At 38.9% G+C, this 26,935-nt stretch overlaps 1 protein-coding gene across 1 annotated transcript in view; it reads left to right on the top strand.

Annotated features, from left to right (window-relative positions):
• LOC149153502 (ARM repeat superfamily protein) overlaps positions 1–26,935 on the top strand; it is a 368,482-nt gene that overhangs the window by 282,390 nt on the left and 59,157 nt on the right. The gene's annotated exons all lie outside the window — the stretch shown is intronic.

Here is a 26,935-nt window from a genome sequence, read left to right as displayed (position 1 = left end):
AACAGCAAGCGTGTGGGGTTGTGCGTAATTCACTTGGAGTGACACGCTGAGTCAACGGGAAGCCTGCGTCGTACGGCGGTTCCATTGCGTGGGCTCTGCGGATACGCTATGATTTCCAGCCCAAGTTCGAGTGTCATTTTTTTTTCTATCTGTGGTGATAACGCTAAATTCCGGCGTTCGTTTTATTTGCGCCTCAATAATTAACGCTGAAGTCCGATCCCTGTTCGACTGCGTGGGCTCTGCGGGTAGCGGTGTAGAAGGTCCCATCATTTATCTGTGCTGAACCAACGAATTCCGGCATTTGTTTTATACCTGCGGTGAGTCGTGCGCTAAAAGTCCATCTGCAGTGATAATGCTGTAAGCTCACTTTTTTTTTATTATCTGTGGCGTCCTTGTCCAAAGAGAAGATTCGAACAGTCAACGGAACGTGACATTTCCGTTGGGACGTGACTGTCCATTCATTCAATTAATTAAAAAAAAAAGTATTACGTATCACATTATATGTAATTAATTAATTATATAGAATTAAAACTACATAATAATAAAAAAAAAATATTACATATATGTGAATAATATTAATTAATTAAAATAATAGTTTAATTAATTAATTTAAATATATATATATATATATTATTATTAATTTAATAATATTTTTTAATTATTATTAAAAAAAAAGTTATTATTTACGCTGGCAGATAAATACACGCCCCCGCAAACCCGCTCGATGTCGATAATGACAATGGCAGATTTTCAAAAAAAATTGTTGGATTCAGAGCAGAAGATAAATAACAACCACGACGAGGTTAGTGAAAGATTAAATGAATTCCAGATTAAGCTTGGGGAGCAAGTTGACGATATCAAAAATCTTCATGATACGACAAATCGAATAGAAATAAAGATGGAAAATCAACATGTCCAAACAGAAGTAAACATCAAAGATGCCTTAACAATGCTGAAAATTCTGTGTAAAAGGTCGAATTGTGCACCCGAACAACTACTAAAAGAAAGTGAAGAGAATCAAGAACACATCTCATCAGATTCTACAAAGTCAACAGACTCTCAGGAAAAGGTTGAATCCCCAAAAAAATCAGCAGCACCCCACCAAGAAGTGAGTAACATAGCCTTTACAAACAAGCAACTCTGGGATAACTTTACCAATCAACACCCTTTTTTCGCTCAACCATTAGCAACATACCAACGAAGGGCAAAAGTCGAGATGCCTAAATTTGATGGAAACGAAAAAAACAATGTTGCATGGATAAATAAAGCAGAAGAATACTTTGAGATATATGACATCAATGACGATGACGAAAAGCTCAGGCATGCATCCATGAAAATGGAAGGAGATGCATATCACTGGTATATGTGGTGGAAGAAAACAACACACGTCATTAGCTGGAGAAAATTTAAAGATGCCTTCTTTAAAAGATTCCAAGGTGTAAGACAAGAAGAGTTCTTTTCAAAACTCATCAAGTTACGATAAAAAGGAAGTGTGGACGAATAAACTCAAGAATGGGAGACATTAGTAACACGAGTTCCTGGGTTATCGGAATCTTGTCTGATTCAATCATACGTCTCAGGACTTAGAACCCATTTACAAGTAGAACTTGAGATGCATGACATTTCATCAATTGAAGTAGCAAGACGAAAAGCAAAAACAACCGAAAAGAAATTCGAACAAATATTTTGGTCAAAATCCGAAAAAACATATTCAAGACGAAGAACACGTCAGTATGTAGACGCAAAAAATACAAGATATGTTCCACCACATCATCGTGATGATGAAAAATCTAATGTGGAAACGCAAAGGATAAAAGAGGGTAAATGCAGGCGCTATGGTGAGAAGTGGGACCCCAAACATAGGTGTGCTAAAGGAAAAGAACCAAAGAACCTATATAATTGTGAAGCAACCAATGATTCAAACAGTGAAGACTCTGACATAGAAGAAATAGAAGATACTCCAGAATTCTAACTAGAATTAGATGACGAAATTATTCCGCAAGTGTCATTATCAGCCATGATGGGTATATCCCAACCTCAGACCTTAAAGTTAAAGGACACATAAAGAAGAACAACGTGGTGGTTCTCATCGACTCTGGTAGCGCACAATTTTTTAGATGCAACCGTGGCAAAGAGAATATTTTTTCATTTCCCTTACCAAACATGAAGATGATGGTAGCTAACGGTAAGAAGATTGAAAAGGTGGGGAAATGCCATAAGGTTAAATTGCAGATTCAAGACTTCAGTTTAGAGTCTCCATTTTTCACAATACCATTAGGAGGAGTAGATGTAGTCGTAGGTATCCAGTGGTTACGAACTTTAGGTACTTATGCCGCCAACCACCAAGTACAATTTATAAAATTCAAATGGGGAGGTCAGAAGTACAAATTACACGGATTCCAAGCACGAGAAAATCAAATTGTATCATCATCACAGATGATTCGAAAGGGAGCACCCACTTATGTAGTACAATGTCATCAGTTAGAAATGTTATCTGCAAATATGACCAGTGAAGAGTCACCAGAGATACAAGATCTAATTCGGAAGCATGAAAAAGTATTTCAAGACCTACCTATGAAGATGCCGCCTAATAGGGAAATTGAGCACACAATAGAAGTCAAAGTAGGATCAGACCCTGTCAACATCAGGCCATACCGATATCCACATCACCAAAAAACAGAAATCGAAAGGTTAATCCAACATCTCTTAAAGTGTGGGATCATCTTGAAAAGTAAAAGTCCTCACGCTACTCTAGTGGTGTTGGTAAGGAAGAAAGATGGTTCATTCAGGCTATGTATTGATTATAGAGGATTAAACAAAATAACAATCAAAAACAAGTTCCCAATCCCTTTTATCGACGAAATGTTGGATGAGTTACATGGCACAAAGTATTTCTCAAAATTGGACTTAAGGTCAGGCTACTATCAAATTAGAATCAGATTAGAGGACATACCAAAAACGACATTCTGAACACATGAAGGTCACTATGAATTTAAAGTAATGTCTTTTGGATTAACCAATTGCACCAGCAACGTTTCAAGCAACTATGAACGAATTATTTCGCCCACATCTTAGAAAGTTTGTATTAGTATTTTTTAACGATATTCTAATTTACAGTAAAACTTGGAAAGAGCACTTGCAACATTTGGACAAAGTTCTTACACTACTTAAAGAACACCAATTTTACGCAAAAAAATCCAAATGCACCTTCGGAAAGAAAGAAGTAGAATACCTTGGACACATTATATCCCATGAAGGCGTAAAGGTGGACCCTAACAAAATCAAAGCTATAAAAGAATGGACCAAACCTGCGAATATATCCAAGCTAAGAGGGTTCTTAGGTTTGACTGAGTATTACCGAAGATTTTTTAAAAACTATGCACATTTAACTGCACCTCTAACAAATCTTTTGAAGAAGAATTCATTTCTATGGGATGAGGAAGCAAGAAGGTGTTTTGAAAAATTAAAGGAAATTATGTCTAATGCTCCCGTATTAGAACCCCAGATTTTTCTAAACCATTTATCATTGAGTGTGATGCTTCCGGATTCGGTATAGGTGCAGTATTAATGCAACAAGGACATCCAATAGCTTTTGAAAGTAGGAAGCTCAACAAAAGAGAACGCCTCAAATCCACATACAACAAAGAAATGCTCACTATCATGCACGCACTAGCTAAGTGGAGGCAATATCTTTTGGGAAGTAAGTTTTCTATTCGAACAAACCACAACAGTCTGTAGCATCTCCTTCAACAAAAAACACTTTCCAAAGAACAACAAAAATGGATTGAAGAAATTGCTGCTTTTGACTTGGAAATACTACATAAAATAGGTAAAGACAATGTAGTAGCAGATGCCTTATCCAGGAAAGATGAAGAACCAACACTACTTGCAATTTCGGTTGTTGTTCCCGAGTGGCTTAACGAAATTCGAAGTGAGTATGCCAAGGATTCGGAAATAACGGCAATAATCAATAACCTTCCCAACAACTCAAAATTTGAGTGGAAGAATGATATCCTATGGTACAAGGGAAGAATCTATCTAAATACAAATTCCAAGTTTAAGTTTAAGATACTCAAGGAATCACATGACTCACCATCAGCTGGACATGTAGGATTCTTTAAGACTTACTACAATGCACGTCAATCCTTCTTTTGGAAGGGAATGAACCGTGATATTTAGAAGTACGTAGCAGAATGTGAGACATGTCAAAGGAATAAAAGTGAAAATATTACGACTCCAGGATTACTTCACCCTTTAAACATTCCAAATCAGAAATGGGAAGAAATCTCGATGGACTTTATCGAAGGATTACCAGTATCTGAAGGCAAGGAAAATATTTTTGGAGTAGTCGACAGACTCACCAAATATGCTCACTTTATGGCAATAAAGAAGTCATACTTAGCAAAAGAAATCGCTGAAATATTTTGCAAAAATATATATAAGTTACACAGTTTTCCGAAAGTCATTGTGAGTGATAGAGATGCCAAGTTCAAAGGTAATTTCTGGAATGAATTGTTCAGCCATATAGGAACCTACCTAAATATGAGTTCCACTTATCACCCTCAAACAGATGGCCAAACAGAGGTTGTCAATAAATGTTTGGAGGCCCACCTACGTTGCTACGCTACAGAAAAACAAAATAAGTGGGCTCAATGGTTACATCTTGCTGAGTGGTGGTATAATTCCACTTATCATACATCAGCAAAAATGATGCCATTTGAAGTTCTATATGGCTATGAACCCCCAAAATGGAAGGATCTAGCTATTGTCCAGACAAATCTACCTACTATTAAAGATCAACGAGAAGAAACCCAAAAAATCGTCCAAATATTAAAAGAAAATCTGAATAATGCTAGGAATCGTATGAAGCAACAAGCAGACCGTAACAGAACCGAAAGAGAGTTTAAAGTTGGAGAATGGGTATTTGTTAAGCTCCAACCATACAAACAATTATCCTTAAAGCAGAAAGGAAAATACAAATTGGCACCAAAATTTTATGGACCTTATCAGATCAACAAAAAGATTAGCCAAGTTGCGTATGGTTTAAGCCTTCCAGAGACAAGTCATGTTCACAACGTCTTCCACGTATCTTGCCTTAAAAGGGCACTAGGTAACAATCAAACAGCGCAAACAACGCTTCCATCCTTAGATGATGAGGGAAGAGTCATTTTAGAACCAAAAGGTATTTTGTCTACTAGAGAAAGAAAGCTTCGATATAGTACTATCAAGGAATATCTGATCAAGTGGAAGGACTTACCCGAAGAAGAAGCTTCATGGGAGAATGAAGCATTTTGTCAACAACATCTGTCGTTACGTATGCTTTGAGGACAAAGCATTCTTTCGAGAGGAAGGCAATGTTATGTAAAAATTAGTTAGTTTAGGTTTATTATTTAATTTTCAGTTTAATTAGACGAAAGGGCACGATCATAAGATCATGCCCTTTCCCCAAAGGGTGTCCATGGCAGTATATAAGCCAGGAACCCCATGTGTAAAATCTCATCATCTGTAATTCATCTTTTAATAAAATATTTATATATAAATAAATCTGTTTATCAAAAAGTTCTAGTCTCAGACAGAAAATCCTAGAATATATGCTTAATTGTCTCTGAATGTTGACAAACAGGACAAAGGCCATCCAATAGACCAACCTTGGCTAACTTGGCTTTAGATAGAAGCACCTGATAAATGAAAAGCCAGGAAAAGACTCTCAGCTTGTAAGAAAGTTGTATAGTCCAAACACTATGCAAGGGCCTTGGCGAATTCTCCTCTAGGTTATTAAACACTCAATGTGTGGTTAGAACTGGGGAGAGAGAATGTCGAAGAATTGAATACAAACAATGAGAATCGTATTGCAGTGATGGTTGAATGAAGCCCCACCCCCAACCTCTCCAAAAGGGCCTTAATGTACCAATGTTCATCTTAAATAACTCAGTCTTTACTTTTAGAGTATGAAACTCCATGATCAAGAGACAATTAGGGGTAAAAGTGTTGAATTTTGTAGCTATGGTCGGTCTTCATAATGTACAGTTGTACTTGTAATATAAATTATATTTGGGATAAAATAAAACTATTTGAAGCATGTTCTTCATGCTTGCAAGAAAAGAAAATATTTATTGATTTTATATTCAAAAGAAAATTTTATAAGGCATGTTCTTCATGAGCTTATCAAGAGCGGGAAAATGAAAATGAAAATTTGTACTCTAGACACCACAATATGCCCAAGTCGGCCTCTCAATGATGAAGTTGACCCTGCCCAAGAGGCACCTATTCGATCCCTTGCAGTGTGTATATAGAGACCACTTGATCTCCACTCTAAGGGCAATTCATATCTCAATTATTTTTGGACAAAAGTCCCTAGAAAGACCCAACTTGGGAAAACCGATGCAGCAGTTGAGGGTTTATTATTAAGCAACGGTGAAATAATCTAAGTACAATCTGGATGTTGAACACTACCAATCCTGCAAAGAAAATACTGGCAAAAATCTAGTGAGTAATTTTCCTCAACCCACAGGGAAATTCAGGCTCTGACTGCAACTCCATGTGAGCCGTCCAAACTGGCTCTGCATCACACTAGGGATCCTCACACCACAGGCAAATCCGGGCTCTGATTGTAGCTCCATGTGAGCTGTCCAAACTGCCTAGGGATCCCTAGGGTGATGCAGAGCCAGTGCATAGGTAGTTTGGACGGCTCACATGGAGCTATAGTCAAAGCCTGGATTTCCCTGTGGGGTCAGGAAAATTACTCACTAGATTTTTTCCAGTATTTTCTCTGCAGGATTGGCAGTATTTGACGTCCAGATTGTACTAAGATTATTTCACTGCTACTTAATAATAAAACTCTCAGCTGTTGCACTAGTTTTCCCAAGTTGGGTCTTTCCAAGGACTTTTGTCCAAAAATAATGGTGTTAATTTTATGTGTGTGCTAACATGTCTTCCAACGTTTATTCTTTCACAGTTTTATTTGTGTAGATTGCAGTGTGATTTATTTAGTATTTGCCATAACAAACAACAAATAAATTATTAAATTAAATTAACAAATAGGAGAATAATTTCCAGTTGCTGCAATAGGATTCCGGTTTGGAATTTTCACATACATCTCATATCTTGACACTTCAAAGAAGATGTATGATGCCCTAATTGGTTTGTATACCATCAATAATATTGGCCAAGTCATGAGCATGAAAAATGAGCTTCATGATATTAAAATGACAAAGAATGAGACAATGGGTTCATACTTTGTGAGGATGTCTCAACTAAGAAATCAACTACAAGCTATTGATAAAATTGTCTCTGACAGAGAACTTATGATATCAACACACAATGGACGAACACAGTCATGGAATTTGTTTGCATCCAATATAAGCAGCTGAAAGGAAGCTCAAGTTTGGAAAAATTATGGGTAGCTTTGTAATGTTCCAAACTTAAATAAACAGTGATATGCAAAGCAAAAACAATTTACAACGCATAAAATTTCAACAATCAGTAAATGCTCATAAAAATTCCAGAAGTAGAACCAACTGAGCCATTTTATTAATCAATGGAGCAAGTAAAATAGTATGGAGGAATGCACCTGGGCTTGCCTTAATGGCAATTGTGACAGAACCCAGGTGATAAGACAATGATCTCAAATGGTGGAAATTATTGTTCCTCTAATACTTTGTGCTGTCCCAAAAAACTGCACCGTTAGCTATAAAGGAACTGCAAAAAACTCCACCTCCACTGCTTAGAAAATGCTATAAATTCAGCCCCAAGCTCCTTGACCAAAACCCACAAAAACCTAGAAAAGGCTTGGTTTGAATCCAACCTCTCAAATTTGGCCTCTAATATGCCCTACACCCTCCAAACTACTCAAGAATATGGCTTGCAAGGAATACAAGCAGAATCCTCCACCCAAGCTCCGGAAATGTAGCAATCTCCTCCACAAAGTCCAACCTCAAAGACTAATACTCTACCTCCCACGTGTGCACGAAATGTTGCCTCTGCCTTGGCCCAGGAAGTGCGAAAGTCACACTGGAAAGAAGCACTCTCCTCCAACTACCAAACTCTCCAAAATGACAGCAAACTCCTACGCCTCCTCTCCAGAAATCCTCTTGGCCAAAACTCGTCTGCAAGATGCCACAAACAAACTCGGTCTCCCTTCACTGCGTCCTCCAGAAATACGCACCACCTAGAGATGAAGGCAACTACTGGAAACCACAATGAAATCCTCCTCTGGAAAGATTGAAGAAAATCCTCTCCAGGGTGGCACTTGAAGTCCCCCGAAGAAAGGGTGAGCTCTTCGCTTGAAGAACTCTTGCTAAATAGCAAGTGACTCGGTTAAGCAGCTCGAGCAACCAAAGAGAAATTCGATATGCCAAAAGGTGAATGAAATGAGGAGAGCTGTGTTCCTTATATAGATTTCGTGGAGCACTTTTCCCTCCTTCGTGGGTCCCTCACTTAACCAACGACTTCTCCTCCATGCAAATCAAATTGGGGAGTGTGTATTCTCCTAATGTGGGTGGCCCCCACGTATACTTAACCACATCAACTTAACCACAACAAAATAACTTATGCTAAGTCTAACCTCCTAATAAAATCGAATGGGCCCCGTCACCTCCAAAATTGGCCCAAAATGTAATAATTAATCTTGTTCCAAATTAATTTAGGAAGTGACATGACAAGCTTGTGCTTAAGAAGAATCAAGATGTTTGTCTAGAGGAAGAAATTCAAAAGAAGAAGATTCCTAAGCGTATGTAACTCGTTCCAAGAAAGCTGGAGGAAGAAAGAAGTTTGGTTTTCAAAAGAAGAGAGATTTTGATAGAAGACCTAATCCTCAAAGGAAGAAAGACATGTCAAAGATTCAATTTTTCCATTGCAATAAATTTGGTCTCTTCAAAGACCAATGTCCTAAAAGATTCAATGATATGAAGAAAAGAGAGAAGCAACATGCTACTGCAATAGAATTTGATGAATATTCCAAGAGACCCAAAGTTGAAGGAGATAGAGACCACTTCTATTCTGCACTTGCAGGATCTCTTGCAAATAGCAAGAACATATGGCTGATAGATAGTGGAGCTTCAAGACATATGAGAGGGGATTGTGATCACTTACAAGTTTTATGGAAAAGAGACTGACTCAAAAGGTAGAGCTTATAGAAAATAACAACTTTGCAGCCAAAGGAATTGGGACAACATTTGTTGAGGTGGAAAGAGGTGAAAGTGTTCACTTGAGCAACATACTATATGTTCTAGGTTTGAAAAAGAATTTGGTTTCAATTTCATGTTTTAAAGATAGAGGAGATAGAGTAGCCTTCATTGATGGGAAAGTCCTTGTGTGGGCCAAGGGTTGTAGTATAAACTTTGCTAGGGTTATCGGGACTCATGAAGGAAGGTTGAATTGTTGAAAAGTGTAACTAGGTTTGGTCTACATAATGACATGTGTAATTGTGATTTTATGTAATTAATGTAAAGAAGAAAAATAAAATTATTATTGTAATACTTGTCTCATGGGTTTCATAAGCAAGGAATTTTATTTTTAGTTACAACTCCCATTATGAGTCCCTAGGATTGGTCATAAAGTCAAATTGAGTCAATGCCATACATGAAGGACCTTTCTTGGGTATGTTACATATTTGTTTGAGTCAATGTGAGTCTAAAATTGTAAAGGAAACCCTCCAAGATCAAGGATACAAACCTCAAGTCAAGTCGGCCTCCCAAGAGATGTCGGCCTATTTTGGAAGCCCAATGTAACGACCACTAGTCGTATATGCAGCAGAAATATTAAAATACTTAGTAGACAAAGACATCCACGATAGGACAGTGATTGTAAAATGTATGTTGTATTAAATAATTGATTTAGGATGAGTACAAATGAGAATGAGGGTCCTATATATATAGCCAGATAAGTACCCTTTCACTAACAAGCATGTCTCTAAGACATGCCTTTTCATTATTAACTAACTAACCATTAGTTAATTTACTTATTATTTATTATTATATTTATATTATTATGATTATTATTTATTATCTATTTTTATTCATTTCTACATAACTTATGTTCATAACATTGCCTTCTCCTTCAAAAAGCTTTGTCCTCAAAGCTTGTTGATGAAAGGACTTGATCTCTTTTCCTGCTACGAGCGTCTTTCTCATCTCAGAACAGTCATCCTTGTCGATACGAGTTGATATGATCCTCTAAGTGACAAACAAAATTGTCGCACTGAGAAGGGATCAGACCATCCTAAATTAATCTTTTGCCGAATCTTGCAATTACTAGAAACTTGTGATGAATTGTTATCACATGAATGCACTGCACTGACATTAGTATTCTTCAAAACATCAGGTTGTTGTTTCTGTTCTAAATACATAGCTTGATTGAGTTGTCTACTCTCGTGATTCAGATGTCGATAAGGAATTCTAGTGATTGGATTTTCCCTTATGTTGTTTGTGTTGTTTTCCTGACTTATTTGAAGCATTGTTGTTGTTGAATTGATTATTGAATCTTTATTTGGAGTGTTTGTTGTTTGATTGGAAACCTCTGAGTACATCTTTACTTCAGTACAATTTGGATTTACCTGAACTGTGACATTAGTGGGATCAATGTTTGTTTCTTCTTCCCCAACTTGGACTACTACATCTAATGATTTTGATTCTTCTTTTGCTACAATTTCTTCGAACCTATGCGTTAATGATTTCTTATCATCTTTAAGTTTTTTAATCTGTTTGAGAAGATTTTGGTTATGATTTCTGAGACGTAAGCATTCCTTGTTTTCTGAGTCAACACTTGATGCCTTCAAACTTCTTGTCTTTTAAACACTTGATTTGTTCTAATAATTTTTTGTTAAGGTCTTTTAAGCAGAAATTCTCCTCTTCTTTTTTTGATATACTTTCGTTGAATTTTTTGTCAAAACTCTCTTTTTCTTATTCTAATTTGTGCTTCTTAGTTTTACACTTTTTGACTTGTGCAAGAAGTTTTTCTTGGTGATCTTTGAGGCGTGAAATTTCTTTGTCTCTGTTGCAGATGACTTCTTCAAGCTCTTTTTGCTTCTTTGATATATTTTTTTTGTTATCTTGAAACAACAAATCTGAGATATCATTAAGGTCTTCTAATTAAGATGTTATTGATTTTTATTTACTTGTTATGTCTCGAAATGTGACCATCTTGCCCTTATAAGGAAATGTCAAAACTTGTTTCTCTATGTTTAACATGAATGTACCCAAATCCTTAAACCAAGGTTGACCAAGTATGACGTCAGTGCTTTTATCTGTCCTTACAACATGAAATTGAGATATGTACTCATAATGACGTATTGTCACTTGTAGATCACTAATCTTATACTCTTTTTGGTCAAAAATACTTTTCTTTACACCAATGCTTAGCTCTAGAATCAATAGTTGATTTGCCAAGTTGATGTTAATATAATTTTTATCGTTGTTTGGGTTGATGGTGACATTAACTTATTTTCCTTGGATACTTCCTTTTAATGTAATTACTCCATGATCTGTAACTGAAAGACCATTATAGGAAAACCTTTCTTCCTTCGTCATTTTAGAATTGAGCTCCATCATTTTTTTCAATGATTGATCCCATTTTGTTTTGTCGAGATGACTTTAGGTATATATTTAAAGTTCCTTTGGACTTTGTACTTCAAAACTCTTTTAATCCAATTTCCTATTATCCTCAATATTTCAGAACTCCTTTGTATTCTTTTTATATATTTCTACTTAAACTTTTTTTCCTTTTGTACTTTAAAAAGAATATTTAAAAATTGTTTCAATTGACTTCTTTTAAATATTTTATTGTCCTTTGTAGTTATTTTTTAAATTTCATATCTCTTTAATGTTTAATTCAACTTCACTTTAACGTAAACTTTTAACTGATATTTTCTCCTTATGTAACCTTTTATAATAATACCGGCTTTGTACTTATATATATTTTCAATAATTTTATGACATGAACTTTTATATAATTATTCAAAACTCTTTTAATCCAATTTCCTATTATCCTTAATATTTCAAAACTCCTTTGTATTCTTTTTATATATTTCTACCTAAACTTTTTTTCCTCTTGTACTTTAAAAAGAATATTTAAAAATTGTTTCAACTGACTTCTTTTAAATATCTTATTGTCCTTTGTATTTATTTTTTAAATTTCATATAACTCTTTAAAGTTTAATTCAACTTCAGTTTAACTTAAACTTTTAAATGATGTTTTCTCCTTATGTAACCTTTTATAATAATACCGGCTTTGTACTTATATATATTTTCAATAATTTTATCACGTGAACTTTTCTTTAAATACCCCTTTATAATATAATACTTCTCTTTATATATCTTTTGTTTATAATATTTTTTTTTCTTTTCAAAAAGTTACAACCTTAGTGAAACGTGGCTATTCACCTTTGGCGTATATTATAAAATATATGTTCACTTATGTACTTTTGACTTGCTTAATGTTCTCCACGTAAAAAGTAAAACTTACCATTCACATAAAGAGATCTTGTAGTCCTTTTGTTTTTCTTTTACTTTTAAAATACCATGGACAATTACCATTGGTTTCTAAAACCACGGGCTTGTAAACCACTTAATGAAGAATCAAAATAATATTATCTTCTCTTCACATAAAAAGTATAACTTACCATTCACCTAAAGAGATTTTGTATTCCATTTGTTTTTCTTTTACTTTTAAAATACCATGGGCAATTATGAGGGTTTTCTAAAACCACAGGCTTCTCCACGTAAAAAGTAAAACTTACCATTCACATAAGGAGATTTTGTATTTTTTTTGTTTTTCTTTTACTTTTAAAATACCATGGGAAATTAACATGGGTTTCTATAACCACGAGCTTGTAAACCACTTAATGAAGAATCAAGATAATATTATCTACTCTTCCTTCTCATACTTCTCTTACGTATAGTTTTAAATATAAATATATTTGGAAAGATTCCCTCTTATCTTTATTATGCACTTTTTATCAATAATGTAGAACCTTTTTTATATATATTATTTTTCTCCTTCAAAATTTACATCGGACTATATTTTCTTTGTTTATTTTAAAATCTTTTTTTTAATCTTTATATGTACTTATTTTATTTTCTTTTTTTCTTTTTTTGAATTTGATTTTTTTCTATATTTTTTTTTTTAATCTTTTTTTTTTTACTTTTATTTTCTCTCCATATATATTGATTTTAATTTTTTTTTTGAATGGCCAAATGCTTGATAGTGAAATGGAGAAACTCCAAATTCTTGTAGCGAAACATTTCAATGACAACAATGTTGATGAATTTGACGGTTAAAGACTTGGATCGGAGAACACGCCTCTGTGAAACAGTTGAGCAACCAGAGGATCGAACAACTCTGATACCAATGTAACAACCACTAGTCGTATACGCAACGAAAATATTAAAATACTTCATAGACAAAGACATCCATGATAGGACAGTAATTGTAAACTGTATATTGTATTAAATAATTGATTTAAGATGAGTACAAATGAGAATGAGGGTCCTGTATATATAGCCAGGTAAGTACCCTTTCACTAATAGGCATGTATCTAAGACATGCCTTTTCATTATTAACTAATTAACCATTAGGTAATTTACTTATTATTTATTATTATATTTATATTATTATGATTATTATTTATTATCTATTTTTATTTATTTCTACATAATTTATGTTCATAACACCCAACAAAGCCTATATAAAGAGAACTCGGACTCTCCCAAAGGACACAAAAAAGATAACACAAAAGTTCGATCTAGCAAGCAAACTGAGTCTCATTCTATACCGAAGGAACAACAAGGATAGGAAGGATGAAAAACAAAATTGTTTGGATTTGTTTTCCATATGGGTGATCTGCAACTAGGGCACACTTCACGGTTGTCAAGAGGCAAAGTTTACAGTCATTACAGGAAGCTTAATTTTCGGTGGAGAAGGAATAATCTTGGAGGCTGAGAGGTTGAAGTTGTTAGTGTCGGTCATGATGCCCTCCATCGGTGATCAAAAGCTCTTTGCATTATGCATAGGTAGGTGTCTCATCGATGTCGGTTTTGCATTCCATTAGGCATGCCATAAAACTGATGGAGGAGCTGGTCCTTGTTCCCTTCTTGGCTTTGCTGGATCAGGTCATATCAGTTAATGAACTTGTGTCACGCTTGTTTTGTTTTGTCTTGAAGTCCAAAGTCTTAGGTCTAGGGTTTCAGTCAAATGTCATTGCAAGATCATGAGTCAGAGGTCCATGGGTCCCCAGCAAGCCGGAAGGAGGTATGTAAATATGTTTCATTGATATTTTCATCAGGTACAGCTCATTTATACCTTGGATTTAAAAACCATGTTTTTAAAGCCAAGGTCATGTCAATTTTGTAAAAAATAAGGAAATTTCAAAAATTCTTCACAATGCCGGCAATAACCCTGGTCTCCTCGCCAGAGTCCATCAGATGGTCTACCTGCAAAAAGAACGGAGTTAAAGCACTCAAAAAGTCAAATTCAGGACAAAAGTAAACTCAAAACAGTGTTAAAAGAAAGTGCCAAAATAAAACATTAGAAAGTGGGTTTGGTAAGTAAATTTTTTCAAATTAGGCTTATAAAGAGTCAAATTCCCTCTAAAACACCCTCATTGTGCATCTAAGAGCTTGCAAAGAAGAGTGAGAGGGCGAAGAAGGCGAAAGGAGGCAAAGGGCAGCAAATTTGAACCATTTTCAGGTGCGCGACCTGTCAGAGGGCGTGCGCGACCTGTTGGGCAGTGCGCGACCTATCAGGCGCCCCTCCGCAGTGCAAAAACTCAACGGGCGCGACCAGTCAGGCTGTGCGCGACCTGTCCAAGCCTGTGCGCGACCAGTCAGCCTGTCACTCACAGAACCACTTCAAATTTTCTCAAATCGCCCTCTTGCTTGCTAAATTGATCGAGCATACTTCTCAGCATTTTTGCAGACAAGGCAGCAGTTAACTTTGTCTATTTTCTCCACTTTGTTCAAAAGCACCATGTCAATCACTGAAACCTATGAGCAAGGTGATGACCGGTCTTCTTCCACAGAGGTTGAGGTACAGCAGAGGCCTCGTAGGGGTGGCAAAGGTGGTCATCATAAGAGAGAAGAGCCCACATCTTTAGCAAAATTACAGGCCTGCCCTTTGACAGTGAATTGTTTCCGATACATGTCATGTTTGCAATTTTGTGAGAGGCTTGCTCAGATCCAGCATCACAGGGAGTTGGCCCGCTTATTTGTTTTGCACCTTCATGATGGGCAGGTCACTCTTGCAGGGGTGAATTTTGTGCTATCTCCGGAGGTGATTTCAGAGGCTACCGGGATACCAGATGTGGGTGAAGTGTGGCCCAAGCGCAAAATGCTGGATTATGTTTATTTTGAGCCATATGTCAGGCCAGCATTCATGAGCCACTTGTCGGGGGTCTTTCCTTTCAGATTCCTCCGGGGGGAGTATGCTCCGATCATGCGGCTTATCATGCATTACTTCACATGTGAGGGGAGATTTTCACAGGTCTTCTCTTATCACATTCGCCTGTTGATGCACTTTACCCGAGTGAGGATGATGAACATCCCGGTTTTCTTCTTCCAGGACATTCAGAGGATGGTGTCCGTGTTTCAGAGGTGGTCCCCAGCTCAGCAGTATAGGAGTTTGTGCCATCATGGTCTCATCCAGCTCATTGTTTCCCATCAGTTGAGTCAGCAGGGCATTCCATGGGCAGACTTCATTTCTCATGAGTTCTTTACAGTGCCACCACAGCCACACCCAGAGCTAGAGGTCATTTATGAGGAGGGAGGTCCATCTCACCAGCCCGAGATCATTGTTCCGAGACAGGTTGCTTCCTCACCTCAGGTCACCTACCAGAGAGGTCACAGGACCTTGTTTGCAGCAGCTCGACGAGTACTTTCTCCACAGCAGGTGGAAGGGGTCTCGCCACCATTATCTACAGGTCAGCGAGTGTTATCTCCACACCAGGTGGAAGGGGCCTCGCGTTCTCCATCAGCAGTACGGGAGGGCAAACAGCCCATGACAGAGGAGGAGAGAGCCGGTGACACACAGGTTGACATCATTGATCTTGATGCTCGCTCCCCCACTTCAGATTTGCATGAGATCATCCGACAGAGAGAGGCGGAAAACCGCTTGTTACAGCAGAAGCTCGACATGGCCCAATGGACAATAAACTATCTTGAGCAGCGCAACAAGCAACTTGAGGATGAGAAAGAGTTGGATGAGCTGTGGAGGATTCGAAGTGACCGAGTCATCAACCGTAGGAGGCCCGGTGACTTGCTGCCCAAGGAGAGGGAATCCATGCTTATCCGTGTGAATGCACACTTGCAGAGGCTGTTAGAGAAGGCAAACGAGGACAAGAGGTTGCTACGGAACATGAAGAATCACTATTGGGCGAGGATGCATGTTTGCAAGGCGAAAATGAAGATGTTCCAAAGGAGGTTGTCCGAGGCCCGTAAGAGGAAGAAGAAGACCAACCCGCTCCGTATCTTGGCTGAGGCCTCTCTCACTCACCATGATACTCATTAGCATCCTCCTAGCAGCAAACTCAAGAAATTTTGAGAGTTTTGAAGCATTTTTGGCATTTTTGGGAATTTTACAGGTTTTGGCCATTTGACTGGTCTCACCCCGCGCGCGACCATACATGGGGGCAACTCAGAACGGGGAAAACTTTGCATTTTTGGAATTGTCATGCAAAAATACACTTGCCTATGGATGGGTTTCAGATTTTATGGAGATTTGGGCTTCCAAAAGCTCAAAATACATGCAATTTTTGACTTTCTGCCCCTATTTTGAGTTGCAGAAAGCTGTCTTGGGAGAAATGACTTTTGAGGGGTCAAATCAACTCCAAATTCAGAGATTCCAGTGGGGTTGGAAAGTAGACTCGCAGACCTTTCCAACGAGCTATCTTGCACCTGATTTGGACACCGGGAAGGCTTTCAAACAGAGCTATGAATGTGCGCGACCAGTCAGAGTGATGTGCGCGACCTGTCAGGGAAATTTGCCTGTTTTGACCAGTTCGGCCAGCAAAACACTGTTTTCATCTTGGTTGACTTTTGAGGCATGTAAATGATGGATTTTTGTGTAATTTTCATGGCACTTAGATACTTTTACTCTCCTTCATCACTTCTAGAAGATTCTTTGATGTAAATGGTAAATATTTAATGCATGGATAGGTTTCCTAAGTTTTAGAGGCAAGTTGTTTTCACTGCCTATTATCTAGTGCTCAGTTTAGAATTAGTTGAAACAGCTCCTAGGAAGCTGAGCTCGACCCCTAGAGGTGGGGAAAGGAGTTAGATCATCTATATTATGCCTTCTCTTGCTCATTTTCATGGTTGGACTCTTGAGGGAGAAGCTTCTATTGTATATTTTACTTGTATCTCTGCAATTTGAGGAAAAGGAAGACCAGGGTTTTGCAGACATCATTGGGATTCTTGTGGACTCTTGTGTTGATGGTGTGTTCTCTTATGGTAATTGTAAGTGTGTTTATGTGTTCCATCTCTTTCTTTACTGCAGCTTATTAAACAAATGAAGTGATAAAGTTTGAATTCATGCTTGCCATGCTCAGCTTTCAAATTTGTTTAATGTTTATGTTTTCCACTGTCTAGAGAGGATTCAAAGTCATTGTTTGCCCTCTTTAGCTTCTCTTTTTTCTTCCTTGATCATCCATCTCAGCTAAAGGCATCAGCACAAATTCCTACCTTGCCCCAAAGACCCACCTGCAGAAACTGTGTCAAATCCTCAATTTGCCACCAAAAAAACCCCAAAAACCCCCAAATCAACCTTTTAATCAGTTTACTAGCCTAATATCAGTGTCATTGTATTGGTCATCTCTGTCCATTGAATATTTTACTGAGATTGACCGGGGAGAGCCTTCTCATACCCCGTAGGGCTAGCTACGAGGTGAAATGGTTTGATGTTGCCTTGAAGGTTTACCTTCCTCAGACTAGGGTGAAATCTCAAGCGCTAACAGAAGTAAAGGTATCTTATCAAGCGAAGGAGAAAGGAAGGCATTCTCCCCATTATTTTTACTACACAGATTATTTGGAAAGTTTGGTTCTCGGAAAAAGATAACACAAAAGTTCGATCTAGCAAGCAAAATGAGTTTCATTCTATACCGAAGGAACAACAAGGATAGGAAGGACGAAAAACAGAATTATTTGGATTTGTTTTCCATATGGGTGATTTGCAACTAGGGCACACTTCTCGGCTGTCAAGAGGCAAAGTTTACAATCACTATAGGAGGCTGAGTTCTCGGTGGAGAAGGAATAATCTTGGAGGCCGAGAGGTTGAAGTAAAGGTATCTTATCAAGCGAAGAAGAAAGGAAGGCATTCTCCCCATTATTTTTACTACACGGATTATCTAGGGCTTTTGCAGTGAATACAAAATGTTGCAGGTCCAAAAGGAAAGTCGAAGGAGAAGCTATCATCATTGGAAAGCTTGTAAGTTGACGTTGTGCAAGTAAAGGAGGTTCATCAGATTGATTTGATCTTGGAGGGGTTATGGTCAAGGGTCTTGGTTTTGGTCTTTGTATTCGTCAATTGAAGTCTCTACAAGAAGAAGAATTTATTCAAGTTTTCCTCTCAAGTAGGAGAGGTTTTGGCCTTCGCTGATAGCCTATATTCTGTGTCTTTTGTCTCCTTATGGTTTATGCATTGGTCGTTGTTTGATGAAGAAGAATACCATAATAACCTAAGTAAAAGAAGATCCTAATCTAAGAAGTAAAAAACATTCACAAGCAGTTATCAATAGAAGAGAAATCACTTAATCTTGATGTCCTAGATCTCTCAACATGGTATTAGAGCCAAAGTGACAAAAGTCAAGGAAGAGCATCTTATCAAGGGACACCCAAGGATCAAATTTCAAAGAAGGGCAACTTATCAAGGGACACTCAAGGATCAAATCTCAGGGAAGGCATCAAAGCGAATCTAGAAGGGCATCAAAAGACAAGATCTACAAGAAAGTGTCAAAACCCTAGATCAAAGAAGAAATCCGCACCAAAATAATTCTTGGGATCATCATTGAGAAAAGAAGGCCAAGACCCTACATCTACTCAAGTTGAAGGACTTATAGATCAAGTTCCTTTCTAAGAGAAGCAAGATCAAGGGCGTTGTCATCAAGATTCTAGGGCGATCTCCCTCTCGTTGAAGCAAGGTTGTTACCATTGAAGACATAATCAAGAAGTTATCATTGATCTTCATCAACAAAGTCATCACCCTCAAAAAGATCTAATGAGATATCCCTCTTTGTGAGATCAAGGATCATTCTCGAAGAAAAACTATCTTCATCAAGGAGAAGTTTTCTATTCTCTATATCATCATCAACATCAAGGAAGCAACAAGAAGGAGCATCCTATCAAGGAAATTTATGGCCACATTTGAATCTCTCAAAATGACTTTTTGCAAGGAAAACAAAAAGTTGGTTGGGGCCTCAAACTATCTTACATGGAAGGAAATGACAGATTTGAATCTCACTGAAAATGAGGTTATGGAACCTGTTAAAGGATCTATTACCAAACCAGCAAAGGAAGATGCTCAAGTACTTGCAAAGTATATGAAAGGGGAAGTTAGGGCTCAAAGGATTCTCATAGAATCCGTCAAGGATCCCCTCGTTCCATTTGTATCAAAACTTGAAACTTCAAAAGAAATCTATGACAAACTGGTAGAGTTGTATTCCATTAGCATTGTTGGAGAAGTCATCTCATTAAGGCAAGAACTCTACAAGCTAAAGATGTCAAAGGAAGATAGAATAGCCTCATACTTATGAGGATATCTGGAATCAAAGATCAACTTCAAGATCTGGGAGAAGTCATGTCTGATAGAGAAATGACTATAGTTATACTAAATCCACTGCTCGAGGAGCGGGGTAACTTTACTTCGAGTATTTATGGGAAGAAAGAAGCTACTCCATTCTAGGATCTATGGTCTCTATGCAATATTGAAGAATCTGGACTAAAGGCCAAAGCTGATGTGGGAGCAGGTGAGAAAAATTAAGCTTATGCTACAATGACAAGAAGAAAGGGAAAATTGGGAAAGTTTGGTTCTCGAAAAAGAAAAGAGACATGGCTAAGATTCAATGCTATGGATGTCAAGAATATGGACATTACAAAAGAGATTGTCCTAAGATCAAGAAGGACAACAACAAAAGAGGGAGAGAAGAAACCCATATCACTGAGGAATTGGAGGAAGTTAAAAAGAAGAAGTCCAAGGAAGAGGAAGTAAGAGATCTCTACTATGACTGAGATACTCTTCCTCACCTAAGTTCTTTTCAAATTCCTTTTTTTAAGTTCTTCTATTGTAAGACATGGCCGTTAGGATTTACTGAGAAAAATGATGGGATGCATCATGGCATCATAGAAGTACTGAAAGGAAGAACTTTTGACATCATCATAAAGAAGCATGAAAGATGGTTGAAAATGAAGTCCATGGCAGTCATCCATGGAAGGATATAGCTCTTGGAAACCTCATTAGTAACATAGGTGGTACTTATGGGAAAAGAAAGAAAGGGGAATCTAGTACAAGGCTCATCATACATCTATTAAAGGAAACATCTGTTGGATGAGCATACTCAAGATTCTCTATTAGAATCTTCGTCAGAAGGCTCACCAATCAAAAGGAAGCAAGGTTTTCATCAGGAATTCCAACTTGTGGAAATGATGAGATGATGATATGATGACAAAAGAGGTGAAGCAGATCAAGGGAATGAAGTTCTTTCAATCAAGGAAGCTGTTGAAGGAAGTTTGGATGACATAAAGGAAAATGAGGTATGTATGCTTACATTTGATATTGTAGAGTCATGTCATATGGTTGCAGGTAAACATGGATAAATGCTCTATCTCGAGAGCATGAGAAAAATAAAAGGATCTCCTCCTTTGAAAGGATGCAAGAAAGCATGAGTCACACATTGTCTAGATGAAATCAACATAATATGTCCTCATATGAAATATGAGGTGGTTGACCGTGATTGGAGGAACTCTGATTAAAAGTTGTTGGGAAGAAAATGTGTGAAGAAAGAAGGAAAGCGATTGTGGAATGTGCAACCATGCATAAGGCAATCAAGATCCGAGAACTAAGAGATTTGACTAGGACATCTCCATGAAAGATATGAGGACTCTGATGAATTCTGAAAAAGAAAGAGACTCTTGACAATATATATCTTTGGGAGATGTGTCAATATGTATGTAGGATGCTGATGCAAACTAGAGGATGTCATGATGAAAGACCATCACAAAGGTAATTTTGATTCAATGTTCATTCCTTTATTTTTTGAATGATATCTAGATGGGCTTATGCATGGCTGCTGAGGGAAGAGCTATGGATGTCTTCCACCACTGTTGACCATGTAGTAGGAAAGAAGTTCCTTCAGGAAACATGGCATGAAGGAAGGCTAGATATGGATTGATGGATCGCTTTCCTATGAAAGGAATAATGACATCATTGACTCATGGATGAAATTGATGGATGGTTTGTGCCCTACGAAGAAGTCCTAGAATCATGAAGACTCTTGAATGAAGAAAATAAGTTCATGACATCGTGAGGAGGAGTTCTTCTATCAGCTGGTTGTCCCATCATCTCCACCTGAGCTGTTGTAGGTTCCTAATTAGGAGGGAGCATGGAAACAAATTTCTTACTTGGTAGAAACTTGGAAGCAAAATTCCTAAGCCAAGAGGGAGCTTAGGTACATTCCTTCATTGAATAGGTATGTCCTCCCTAATTGAGTGGGAAAGATAGACACATCATTATTTTCTTCACTTGGAAAGACATAATGGAGGATTGGGTAAACATCTGGCATTCGATGCTCTTTAAGGATGAGTTAGGGCATTGAAGATAAGAGTAGTTGTAGAGGACCGATATTCTTTGAGGATTGGGAGGCCAAGATAAGAATAGTCTTGGTGGAACATGCTCTGAGAAATCGGTGTTAGTTTTTGGTAGCATCGGATGTGATTTAGCCATGAAAATTGATGGAGAGGCTAAGGCACATGAGTTCTAAAGAACCCAGAAACCGTTTGGTGAAATTCCACCCGGATTGTATTTTATTAAAATAATTAATATTTTTAATGGGGTTCCTTAGTCTAAACTTAGGAAAATTAAAATATTGACGGGTATTAATCAAAATATGGGTGAGAATGATCTAGAAAGCAGATCAAGTCAAGTTTTAATCTTAGCTGTTCATTAGAGACTTAATCTTGACCGTTGAAGTCTCAACAAGAAAAGTATAAGTAGGAGGCTTGGGGTTCATTTAGAAACACCACATGAAGAGAACGAATTGATCTGGAGTTCAATTTCTGGGGCTAGGAAGCTGAGAGTTCGAACTAGGTGATCATTTGGCAGCAGAGGGGCAGGGATATTTCAGGAGTACTTACAAAGAGGCGGAGAGAAGCTAGTGGAGGCAGTGCAACAACTAGAAGGATTGATGCTGGGCCAATGTGGGCGCACGCAGGCCTGACGCAGAGCTAGAAGGGCCAATGAAGAAGCAGTAGCTGCCCACACGCAGAGAGTCGGAACTGTCAGGAAATTGCCGGAACAGTCGGGTGTGAAATTTTTTGAATCTAACACATCAAAAACCCCTACTGCATTTTCTAATTTACTATCTCCTACTTGTTTTTTGCATTCACAAGTTATTTATATGCATAAATATTGAAGTAAACACAAATGCAGCCTTCACAAATATATAGATCAACAACTGAAATAAACTGAGACAACACAAGGGACACTGTTATTTTTGGACAATCGTCCCCAGAAAAACCCATTGCGGGAAAACCGATGCAACATATAGAGGGTTTTATTATTAAGCAGATTTTGAATACAACTAGGGTGCCAGAAATGGATCACCCTTCAGAGAATATCCTTGGCAGCAATACCTCTATCCAGAGATAGATATTTCTGCTGATCAACAATCGGATGAACGATCCCACAATGACTTCGGCTATTCCTTGTGATGGACAACAAAAGTTGCTCCACGCACTCTCTAGAGCTGCGTCACCCTCTTAGGGACTGCGTCACACTCTCTGGCTTTGCGTCAGCCAATCAACTCTCAGTCTGTCCCACTGAATCACTTCAGTGCAACCTTTGAAGCCCTCTGCATCTTCTGCGTCAACTTCTTTGGCCCTCTGCATCCTCTGCGCTGGCCTCCTTATCCTCTGCGTAAACCCTTGCTGCCTCTGCATTAACCTTCTTAGGCTCTGCGTTGCCTCTGCATCAGCCTTCTTAGGCTTTGTGCTGCCTCTTTCGGCACTCTGTTGCCTCTCTAATATGTATTCTTTGGCCTCCTGCCTCACTGCCCCTCACTGCAACTGATCACTTGTTCGATTTCCTCAACAAACCTCGAGCTAGAAAATCGAACTGACTGATCTCTCTTGATATCTTGGTGTATGTCCAACTGACTCTCAAGCCTCCTCTTATACTTTTCCTGTTGATGATTCAACGACCGAGATTAAGTCCCTATTCAATGACTAAGATTGGATCTGGCTTGAACCTCGTTATTTAGAACTGTCTAACCCATATTATATTAATACACATTAATATTTTAATTTTCCTAAGTTTAGACTTAGGGTCTTATTAAAAATATTAATTATTTTAATATCTCTCCATTCGGGTGGAATTTCCCCAAACAATTTCTGGGTCTTGGAGATCTCATGTGCCTTAGCCTCTCCACCAATTTTCATGGCTAGAGCACATCCGATGCTACCAAAAATCAACACTCCGTCTTAGCGAGGAATGTACTCTAGTAATGCTTCACCACAGAAACATCACACTGATCCTCCGCATTGGTACCTGTGCTGATGCTTGGTCTGCTGCCTCACATCCTTTGCACTGCTGCTCCCTGTATTGCTGCCCATGACACTGCCACTGCCACTGCTACATCTGTACTGCAGCTCCCTCTCAACATGCTGCATCATGCTGCCCATAACACTACCATTGCAAACCATTGCACTACAACTCAATTACTGAGAAGTAAGTAACTGACTTCTACCAACCACTGACATCCTGGTCAGTCTGGAAGCCTCATGATGCTGACGCTGCCTTTGTTGCTAACCCGTGCTCCCTCTGCTGCCACTGCGCTGTTGCAACCTCTTCTTTGCCTCTCGCACTATCGCAACCTCTACTGTGTTGCTGTAGACTTCTGCACTCTAGCCCTGCCTTGCCGCTCCACCACACTTTTCTCAACTTGACACCTGTCATGATGCTACTATTGTTAAGGGCTCCCGTAGCCGAATGTGATCCAAGAGTTTGGGCACCTCAAGGATCTTGCCCCTGCATGTAGTCCTCTCGACTACAACTCTATGTCTCCCTACCTCTTCTCTAGGGGTGCATGAGCACTCACGGCACAATCGTCATCAGTCCCAACATCCTTCTCCACCTTTGCTGGAGCTGCCTTTGAGTCAGAAGCTTCTCCCTTGCCTTTCTTCCTGGGGCACTGAGATGCATAATGTCCCAGCTCCCCATAGTTGAAGCACTTGACCTTGGAGATGTCCTTCTTCTTCCTCTTCGCTTGTTGTACCGCAAATGTTAGAGTCACATCCTACTCCTCTTTCTTCACTCAAACTCCCTTACCACTACTCCCTGCCTTGGTCAACCTCTTGATCTCTTCCTGTCGAAGGGCTACCCACATCTCCTCCCAATTGGGGAGAGTTTCTCTGCCCAAAATGCTTTGGACAAACGTCTCCCAGTCCTCGGAGACTGCATTCAGAGCAGTCCTAACCATAAACTCTAGATCTGGTGTGCCCCCTACGGAAGTAAGTTGGTTGCGAATTCCTTGCAACCTGAGGAGGAAGTGATATATGTCCTCTCCTTTTTGCATCTAGTATGACTTCAGCGGATTCTCCAATAGCATCTTTCGTTGCACGGAAGAGCCTTTATATAAGGTGGTCAATGTTTGCCACATCTCATTTGTTGTATTCTTCTCAGCAGTATGTGTTACGACATGATCCTTGACCCCGTCTAGGATCATGCATTTCACCTTCGCCATGGCCTCCTCATACTTATTTGCATTCGGGTCAGCTGGGATAGCTATGGTTTTCAAGGAATAGTCCCTGATGCCATGTTTATCCAGGATTGCCAGGATCCTGTCCTTCCAGATGACAAAATTGGAAGCCCCGTCCAATCTATCCTGATCCCTCAATCTATTTACTGCCATCTCTGCTCCTCTTCTAGACTCCCTCTAAGTCTCGACTTCCCTCCTGGAAATCCTCCTGCCAACTGTCGAATCACTCCTCTCTAATCTCCCTTTGCTGTTGCAACTCGGATCTGGATTTCTTGGCTAGAAATCCGTCGAGGTAGTGCTTCCCTCTACCTTCGTTCCATCTCCTTAGACATTGTTCTGTACAGGCAGAAACAATTTCCCACCAGCTCCTCAAATCACAATCTGCACAACTCACTTAGCCCCAGCAACTAAAGAATTGAGCCCTTCAGGCTCTGCGCAATCACAGTGAGAGTTGGATCAACTCCTCTTGGCCTCAGCATCAATCCTTCCTGGCCGAGAAAGATGACTGGGCACTGCGTAGGTCTGATGTGCGCCCCTATGCCTTTGCACTGGCTCTTCACTTGGCTCAGAATGCTGACGAAGGCTCTGCGTCACCTTCTCTGCACTGTGTCACTCCTGCTCTTGCCTCTTCAGCTCTGGAACAATGGTGTCTGTCAGGGCAACTCCTTCTTTGCTGCAAATCCTCAGATTCTTCTATTGTTGTCTTCAATCCTCCTTAATTTACAATCACTCTGACACCATGTGAAAATTTCTGAATCTAACACATCAGAAACCCCTACTGCATTTTCTGATTTACTATCTCCTACTTGTTCTTTGCATTAACAAGTTATTTATATGCATAAATATCGAAGTAAACACAAATGCAGCCTTCACAAATATGTAGATCAATAACTGAAATAAACTGAGACAACACAAGGGACACTGTTATTTTTGGACAATCGTCCCTGGAAATACCCAATGCGGGAAAACGGAGTAGCATATAGAGGGTTTTATTATTAAGCAGATTCTGAATACAACTAGGGTGCCAGAAATGGCTCACCCTTCAGAGAATATCCTTGGCAACAATACCTCTATCTAGAAACAGATATTCTAGCTAATCAGCAACCAGATGAATGATGTCACAGTGACTCCATCTATTACTTGTGCTCGATAGCGAAAGCTGCTCCACGTACTCTTTGGAACTGCATCACCCTCTCTAGCTCTGCGTTAGTCATTCAGCTCTCAGTCTATCCCACCGAATCACCTCAGCATAGCCTCTAAAGCCCTCTGTGTCTTCTGCGTTAGCCTCTCCGACCTCTGTGTCCTCTATGCTGGCCTCCTTAGCCTCTGCGTCAACCCTCGCTGCCTTTGCGTCAGCCTTCCTAGGCTTTGTGCTGCGTCTTCCGACACTCTGTTGCCTCTCTGATATGAATTCTTCGGCCTCCTACCGAACTGCCCCTCATTGCAACTAATCACTTGTTTGATTTCCTCAACAAATCTCACCGCAAAAAATCGAACTGACTGATCTCTCTTGATATCTTGGTGTATCTCCAACTGACCCTCACGCTTCATCTTATACTTTTCTTGTTGACTCTTCAACAACCGAGATTAGGTCTCTAATCAACGACTAAGATTAGATCTGGCTTGATCCTCCTTATTTAGAACTGTCTCACCCATATTATATTAATACACATTAATATTTTAATTTTCCTAAGTTTAGACTTAGGGTCTTATTAAAAATATTAATTATTTTAATATCTCTCCATCCGGGTGGAATTTCCCCAAATGATTTTTGGGTCAGGGAGATCTCATGTGCCTTAGCCTCTCCACCAATTTTCAAGGCTAGAGCACATCCGATGCTACCAAAACTCAACACCGGGAAGGTTGACGCAGAAGGCAGAAGAGACAACGCAGAGATGACGCAGAGCCTGTAAGGCTAACGGAGGGCCTACGCAAGGTCAACTTAGAGGTAGCTTGGGTTAGCCATTTTGCTGTCGGATCAAC

The sequence above is a fragment of the Pinus tabuliformis genome, chromosome 9 (assembly GCF_031772625.1).
Source record: "Pinus tabuliformis cultivar Carrire ecotype Pingquan chromosome 9, CPIR1, whole genome shotgun sequence".
NCBI lineage: Eukaryota > Viridiplantae > Streptophyta > Pinopsida > Pinales > Pinaceae > Pinus > Pinus tabuliformis.
This window is presented reverse-complemented; position numbering and strand designations above follow the sequence as displayed.